The sequence below is a fragment of the Hipposideros armiger genome, unplaced genomic scaffold, assembly GCF_001890085.2.
Source record: "Hipposideros armiger isolate ML-2016 unplaced genomic scaffold, ASM189008v1 scaffold_43, whole genome shotgun sequence".
Lineage (NCBI taxonomy): Eukaryota > Metazoa > Chordata > Mammalia > Chiroptera > Hipposideridae > Hipposideros > Hipposideros armiger.
In genome coordinates, this window is record NW_017731393.1 from 3,615,333 (window position 1) to 3,624,448 (window position 9,116).

At 34.4% G+C, this 9,116-nt stretch overlaps 1 long non-coding RNA gene across 1 annotated transcript in view; it reads right to left on the minus strand.

Moving 5' to 3' along the window:
* The window catches only part of LOC109381001 (uncharacterized), a 30,593-nt gene that overhangs the window by 10,533 nt on the left and 10,944 nt on the right, over positions 1 to 9,116 (minus strand). The window contains exons 5-9 of the long non-coding RNA XR_002123607.1: positions 7,625 to 7,710; positions 4,152 to 4,224; positions 2,215 to 2,280; positions 1,236 to 1,322; positions 603 to 682 (exon numbers count right to left, since the gene is read on the minus strand). This is a non-coding gene — a long non-coding RNA (uncharacterized LOC109381001). The remainder of the gene's footprint in view (positions 1 to 602; positions 683 to 1,235; positions 1,323 to 2,214; positions 2,281 to 4,151; positions 4,225 to 7,624; positions 7,711 to 9,116) is intronic.

A 9,116-nucleotide genomic window follows, 5' to 3' on the forward strand; every position in this document is an offset into this window, starting at 1 on the left:
GCGCCACTCGGCCGGCCCTACAATTTTTATTAACACTTCTTGCCTTACCACATGTGTTCATAGTTAGATAATAAATAATTCATCTTTTATTCTTAAAATATAATTTACATTTATTTAATGGGTCTATCATTGATCCGTTAATAATAATAATAAATCTAAATCTATTAATCCAAAATGAGAACATGATCGTTATGCATTCTAAACATCTATCCATTGGATCAAATAAACAGAGAAAATAGAGTATGTGTTGTAATGGACCTCAAGGTTCCAGACATTTACTATTTATTCCCCATTTATATATTTGTATCAATTAAATCAGTACTTCAAGGTCACTGTGAAATAAATATATGATTAACACAAACTAAAGAACAAGACACTTGAATATCCTTTACTTTTTAAAGAATCACTGACAAACTCGACTACATCTCTTTCATTAATAAATATCAATGTTATATATTATCGATTAATCAACATACTATTTCATATCATATTTATCATTGAACCCTAATTCATGTTTTTATTATATATATTACTTTTCAATAATACATGAAAACTCTTAAAAAACAACCCACACCCAGACAAGAACTTTGACCTTGACTCACCTTGATCCCTTTCCTACAACCACGGGGAACCATGGTAACCTGGACTGCAGCAGACGCTGAAATCACTGTCAGCTTTTATTCTGAAAAGTACCAAACGGAACAGGTGATAAAACAATTGAGACTTTCTCTCCATTGATCCATAATTTGTTTATTGATTGTTTCATGGGTTTGGTTCGATTATAATAATCGAATAAAAATGTGTGAAGAAAAAGACCACATTTCTTTTGTGTTGTATCTCAAAGTTCCAGACACATATTATTGGTCACCCATGAGTCATACACTGGCAGTTATCATCACTGATCCAGAAAAGACCACTTTCTTTTCATTCATTTCTATATTATTTATTACTTCATCATTAATTCAATCATTACAATTTTAAAGCTCTTGATTCAGAAAACCCAACGAGGACTTGATATTAATAATATGTCCCCAGAAACAATCTCACCTTATTATCTGTCACATTTATTATGTTTTTCATATACACATTAACCAATATAATGTTTCATATTAATCTCTTATTTACTGACAAGATAAGGATGGCCTTCTGTGATTATATTTCAAGATTTTTACCAATAGAGTGAGTGCCCTTCAAGAAACCACCCAAACCAAGACAAGAGATTTGATTATGCTCACACTGGTGGGTCTCCAGCCTAAATCAGAGCTGCAAACTACAGCTGGTGATCATGGAAGAGTCCTTCAATCAGGTCCAGTACATCCATCCTGAGGAGTACAAAGCAAAGCAGGTGGTAAAAATGGTTGAGACATTCTCTCCATTGATTCCCCTCTCAACATTTACATTGTTTTTGAGGCAGTCATTCATTTGGTGTGTATATATTTAGTCTATTAAGGAAACGAACAACTGTGATCTATCTGGTCACTGAGAGAGAATATGTCCATTGTCTCAGACTTCTCCTGACTTTGTCATGGGTACCTGAAGAGGCAACAGTCAGGTACCACTCATTTCTAAATGAACCTGAGGGCTTTCATAACACAGAAATAATATTTCTCACCTCACCACATATTTTTATAATTGTACAATGCTTTACTCCATTCGGCTTCATTTATTTATATATTTACTTATGTTCTGTCATTTATCCCATTATAATGGGATGAAAATGCATGTAACAAAAGACTAAAAATAAGCCCCTCATTTATTTCTGAACTCTGTCTATAGAATCCCTTCAAACAATAGGAAGGGACTACATTAATTTTCTCTTGGACCTCAGAGTTCCAGACACGTATTCATCGTATAGGACTCATACGCCACCAGGAGTCATCATTGATCCATTATTGTCCCTCTTTGTCTTCATTCATTTCAATTTATTTATTGATTAAATCACTGACTCACTAATAATTATTTAGTACAGTTAAAAAAAAGAGCCTTCATGCTCCAAATGTAGGTAGAGAATTATTCTCACATTAATATATCTCTCATTAATACCCTCAGTTTTTCATATATTGGTTAATCTATACAATACTTCAAATAACCCATATTTAATACTGAGACACAGTTGCTCGCTTCAATTATATTTCATACTTTTTAATAAGACAGTGAATTAGCTTTAAAAAAAAAAACACTTAAATCAAGAAAAGAACTTCAACTATCACTCACATTAATCTCCATGCAACCAGAGCTCATGCCCAGGCAAGACGCAAAATCATCTCGAGTGCTACCATTCTGAAGAGTAAAGAGCAGAGCACATGACTTAAAAACTGAGACCTCATCTGCATTGATATTGCTTTCCATGTTTCATTTGTTAGTATTTAGGTATTTGGATTTTTTAATATATTTTTGTTTATCTTACTAAAAGGAAAACTCTTTAATGAGAGGCAGACAATTAAATTGACTCTTACTTATGACTGTCTACATGACCTTGGTCAAAGAGGTGACACTGATCTATTTATTGCTTAATGGGCATCAGTGTTATTAGCACTGATAGGATTAACAATATCCTTTGCCTCACCATCTATGTTTGTATTTGGACAATGCTCCACCCTAGTCTTCCTTATATATTTCTTTATATTTGCTTAGTGGTTCTATCATTGATCTGTTAATAACAACAAATCTATGTCTATGAAACCAGTACAAGAGTATAATCTTTTTATATTCTCGACATCTTTCTACAGAAACAATTTCAACAGAGAAAGTGGACCAAATTATTGGGTTGTCGGAAATGTCATGACACACATTTGCAACGAAAAACAGAAAAACTACGCCATGACTTTTCCGACAACCCAATATTTTCTGTGTTGGATCTCAGAGTTTCAGACACACACTCATGGTCCATGACTCCTATGCCACCAGTTTTCACCACTAGTCCATAAACGAGTCTCCTTTATTCATTCATTTAATATTTGTATTGATTAAAACATTAATTTGTTAATAATAACAATACAATACATGGCCCACAAAAACTTAAGAAGAGGCCCTAACATCGGCTACAGAGTCATTTCCCAAGTAGACTATGCTGCCTCCGTGAATCAACCTCAATCCTGCATATTATTGATTAATCAGCACAATGTTTTTTATATTAACATTGGCACATGGTTAGCTTTTTCATTAATTTAATACTTTTTAATAACACCATGAGTGCCCTTAAACAAATGCCCCACTCCAAGACAACAACTGTGACCAAAATTCACCTTAGTCTCTTTCCATATACAGAGAAAGCATGACAAATTTTTTCTTTTTATTAATCTTTATTAAATTTATTGGGGTGACATTGATTAGTAAAATTATATAGTTTTCAAGTGTACAATTCTATAATACATCATCTTATCTATATATCACATTGTGTGTTCACCACCCAGAGTCAGTTCTCCTTCCATCACTATGTATTTGACCCTCTTTTCCCTCTTCTACCACCCCCCTCTCCTCTCTTAACCTCTGGTAGCCACTAAACTGTTGTCTATGTCTGTGAATTTTTATTTGTTTTGTTTGTCTTGTTCCTTTGTTGCTTGCCATAAACACATGCTTTTCTCATTTCATTTTCTTAGTCATTTAGGTATTTATTTCATTTTCTCTAATAAATGAACCACTGGGAACTCACAGTATACTCAAAGCAAGAATGCAGGCTACCATATATCACCATCTATAGCCATCTTACCCAAAAATGTAACCCCCTTGGTCCATTTGTTGCTTAATGAACTCCAGTGGTTCCAAGTTATATTAATAATAATACTTGTCTCACCACATATTTTCATAGTTGGCTATGCCTCCCCCTTTTTCATCTTTTACACTGCCATATTTGTTTATTCTTTCATTTATTCACTTATGATAAAATCAAACTCCATCAAGTACCAAAGGCTGAAATGTGATCCTTAAATATTACTGAAATCTGTCTAGTCTCATTCTCATAAATGTAAACACCTAAATCCCTGTTGCAATGGACCTCAGTAAGTCATAGAGGCTCTGATCATAGAATGTAGTTCAGAATGCATTCCACTCACATCACCGGTCCACGGTTGCCCTTTTTCATATAATTTGTATATTCTTTCCATATGTAGAATGAACCCACCATCAGAACTAAAACGACGACTAGTACTTACATCTCCTGTAGGCTCCTTCCTCATAACGAAAATAGCGTACATTTTTATCAATGAAGGAATGTTTAGGGGAAACCTAAAATTGAAATTTAAAGAGCTATAAAAATGAGTGACATGGTTTCAGTCTGTCTTAAAAACCATCCTAAGCAGTACTAAGTCAATCATAAACTCACTAGCATAGGCCTGTCCTTGTTTGATTTTGTCCATGTGTCTAACCACGCACTCCTTTAATATATATATATATATATATATATATATATATATATTCCTTAGTGCAGAGGTCGCCTAGATACTTTGGTCTCTTCAGAATGCTTTATTGGTTCAGGTGGCTCCATTTTGAGGAGTATAAATACAATGCTAAAAGAATGAGACATCTTCTCCATTCAACAATGCCTCTCCCCTTTTATTTACTTAGACTTATAGATATTTATTAATGAATGTATTTGGTACCTTGTTTTTCTCATTAAAAATAAACAAGCTGGATCTCACAGCTGATCCAGAGCAAGGGCATTAACTATTATTACATACGAGTATATCTGGCTTTACCCGTGCTTCTCAAAACGTCATTTCCCGCTACACTGCATCAGCAAATGGAACCGTATTAGAAACAGAGATTCTGGGGCCCCACGCCAAACCAACCCAATCCGAAATGCTGGGAATGCCACGGGTACGGCCAGAGGTCTGTATTGTCACAGTCCTCCAGGTAATTATGACATTCACTCAGGTTTGAGGACCACTGCTCTATTATCCTAATCCAGAGAGGTAACACCCTTGAGCTATAGGTTTCTTCCTTTTTAAATTACTTTGAGGTAACACTGGTTAATAACATTATGTAAGTTTCAGGTGTACAATTTTATAACACATAATATACTGCAGCATTTCAGAACCATATGAACAAAAATGTCTGTCTCACATCTTCTGTTAATTAATCCCAACTTTATTTTCTTTCATCTACCTACCTACATATCATCTATCTACCTACCTAGCTACCTGTCATCGACCGATCTACCTACCATCTATCTATTCATCTAATCTATCCACTGATTCTTTCATTTGTTCCCTTAGAATAATCCCCAGAATCCACTTAGACCCCATAATTAGATTCTTGAAAACTTCTGAAATCTAGCTCTGGGCTTAGTCCCACAGGTGAATATACCACATCTCCCTTTCAAATGGACTTCAGTAATGCAGAAATGAATTCATCACAAGACGCGCTCGGAATGCATTCCATTCCCTTCATGGGTCCTTGTTTGATTCTGTATCATTGAACTTGTACATTCTTTAAAGATAATAGCAGAGCAGCCATGAACTCACTATCCACTCAGCATCCTAAGACTATCAATAAATTATTATCCCCCTTCCTGTGGGTCGTTCATTGAATTAACAGCTTAGATCCTTTCCTCGGAGGAATGTTCATAAACTGCGGTACAAACCTGATATAGAATAATAAGTAGCTGTGAAAGTGAATGTGAAATCCTCAAGCTTTTTAAAAATTGCATTGAAATGCATTACTTCTTAAACTGTGCTATGTACCATATCTCCGTTACAGAGCCATACTTGCTCTTCTGTGATTTTATGTTGTATGTATCTATTTATTCACCGCTTTAATGTTCATTCATTCATTCTTCAGCTCATGAAATAATTTAATAAACTATTCATTTTTTAAACAAAATGAAAAACGTTTACCTCCCAGAAACCCCGAAGAGGAATGCTATTGTGTATATCTGTCTAATTCCACTTATCCAAACTGCTGAGAGCTAAGATTTGTTTCTTAAGAGGGACAAGCCATGAGTAGAATTGATGAATGATGTTTCAACACATATGTGCTTTGAACCCTCTTATCTTATTGAATTATTAATTTATTCATTCATTATGATAAAATCAGTATCTTTGTATACAAACTAAAGACAATAACACTGATAAATGGTAACTATGTCCAGTTGCTCACTATCATAAGTATCAAAGAACTATACAGTAATACCTTGGATTGCGAGCATAATTCGTTCCAGAAACAACCTACTCATATTGCAAGACATCGCTCGTTTACCATGTTAAAATGTATCAGAATGTTTGCTTGTCTTACGGAACATTCGCAAACCAAGTTACTCACAATCTAAGGTTTTACTGTATACTTTCTTCCCAACCTTATTGAGGAATAATTGACAAATATAGTTGTACGTATTTAAGGTGTACAGCGTGACAATTTTACTTACACTGGGGAGTGATTACCCATGGAGCACAGTGAGGCCAATAAGATTGATCATAACTATCATATGACACATTTTTGTCATGCTCGGCCCTCTTTAATATAGTTAGTTGGGTAAATTATATAATTTTTTTTGTATTTATTAATTTAAAAAAAAACACCTGTTACCCAAACACAGCACAGAACATGAGCATAGACAATTACATACATCTGTCCCAATGTCCCTTGTGCTTAGGTATAAAAGCCCTTACATAGTCCTTAGAAATGACTTGGTAATGATGTTTGTTCCATTATATATGCTATAGTTCTTCCACATTCGGCTCTACTTTTCCTTCATTTATTCATATATTTATGTAGTTATTATTGCATCAACTTTACATAAGCAATCAGTATCCATGAAAATCAAAAGCCCAATAATAAGATCTTTGGGTATCTCTAACATCTGTTCACAGGATCATTTGTGTCAGCAACAACAGGTAAGGCTTCTTTTTTTATTGAAACTCACAATTCTCGATAAGCATTATTCATCCTTGACTCATAAACCACCAGTCCTCAGTATTGATTCAGACTTCACCTTCTTGTTCTTCATTTGATTATAATTTTGCTTAGAGATAAATCATTAATTCACTAAAAATAAATATATACCAATGAACTTTTTAAAGTAACTTTAATATCCCTAAACATCTATATATAGAATCATTTTCTAAAAAATGAATAGTTAGATCTCTTTTGCTAATAACCTCAATGTTGAATGTATATAGTAGTCTACTTGCTTCATTTTATTAATTTAATTTTTTAATTAAATTTATTGGGGTGACATTGGTTAGTAAAATTATATAGGTTTCCAGTATACAATCCTTTAACACATCATCTGTATATCACATTGTATGTTCACCACCCAAAGTCAATTCTCCTTCCATCACCATATATTGCGTTGTCGGAAAAGTCATGATGCATTTTTGCAACAAAATACATAGAAAAAATATTCCATGACTTTTCCGGCAACCCAATATTTGACCTCTTTACCACTAGTCCACAGTTGGCTTGGACTAATCTCTAACATCTGTCTACAGAATTATCTCCCTCAGCAATCCATCCCTTCCATTAATTGACCTCAATATTTCATATATTAATGAACTTAACATTTCATATTAATTGCATTTTGGGGCCATGGTTGACATTCACTGATTATATTTCGCACTTTTTAATAGTAAAGGGAATATCCTTAAACAAACCACCCAAACGGAGCAAGAACATTGATATTACTCACATTGGCCGCCATGCTCTAACACAAAGACGCAGCCATGGAGCTCGTGATCATAGAAGAATCCGCAGATCAGCTCGAGCACATGCATTCTGAGGAGCACAGAGCAGAGCAGATGATGAGAACAGGCTGACACCTAATCTCCACGGATCGCTGCATTCCACCTTTCATTTAATCAGCCATTTAGGAATCTAGCCATTTGGGACAATGCTTTGATTCTTCGAAGTAAACAAATAATAGCAATCTTGCCACTGAAGGAGAATATGAACCTTGCCTACTACTATTTAACACTGCCTATAAAATCCTTAGTCAAAGAGGTATCGCTCTTGTACCATTTATTTCCTAATGGATAGGAGTGTTTTCAATATACATTAATGGCATTTCTTGTCTCAACACAAATTTTTACATTTGTCTCATGACCTTCACCTTTACTTAGTTATATGTTTATAGATTGATTATCTCATTGATCCAATTATAAGAACAGAAAGACAACGTATGAACATAAACCAAACACAAGATTCTTGTATATTCATGACATCTATCTAGATAACGTCAAATAGGGCAATGGACTAGTTTTCTTCTCTGTTGGACCTCAGAGTTCCAGACACATATCACTGTATATGACTCATACGCCACCAGTAATCATCATTGATCCAATACTGTCCCTCCTTTTCTTCAGCCATTTCTACATTGTCTATTGAGTAATTAATTAATTCATTAATCATAATTGTAAGATCCTATTATTCACAAAAAGTCAAGAAGAGCCTTGATATTCCTAATCTGTATATAGAATCATTCTCACATCAATATAGCGCTCATTAAATATCTTGTTTTGCATATATGCATTATTCGATATAATCAATGCCATATCAATGAATATAACAAATCCCGTATTTGTCACTGGCCTTATTTGATGATATTTCACACCTCTTAATGACACACTGAATACATTTTTAAAAAAAAACCATGCTGGAACTATAATAATACAAGAACTTTGACTATTATTCACATTGGTCTCCATGCTTCTAACATACTGATGGAACCATAAAAAATGCTACATCAGCTCTGGTACGCCCATTCTAGAGTAGAGAGTAGAGCAGATGATACAGAAAATTGGGGCCTTAGCTCCATTGATCCTGGCTTTCCATATTTCATTCCCTTAGTAATTTAGGCATTTATAAATTGTCATAATGTAGGTGTTTTTCCTCTTTACAGGAAACAACCTCAAAATGGAGACTGACCCAGTCATAAAATGGACTCTTCTCATCAAAGTCTATATGATCCTTAGCCAAAGAGTTAACACCCTTGTCAGATGGTCACATGTCTTGTTAGGGAGAAACCACTTCATGGATGGGGTAGAGGCTTGATCACTGCACTGTATACCTGAAGCTGATGTTATATAATATTGTATGTCAACTATGATTGAATATATATATAGTCACGGGGTGTGGAGTATAGTGTGGGAGTGGAGTCAATGGAATTGTAATAGATATGCATG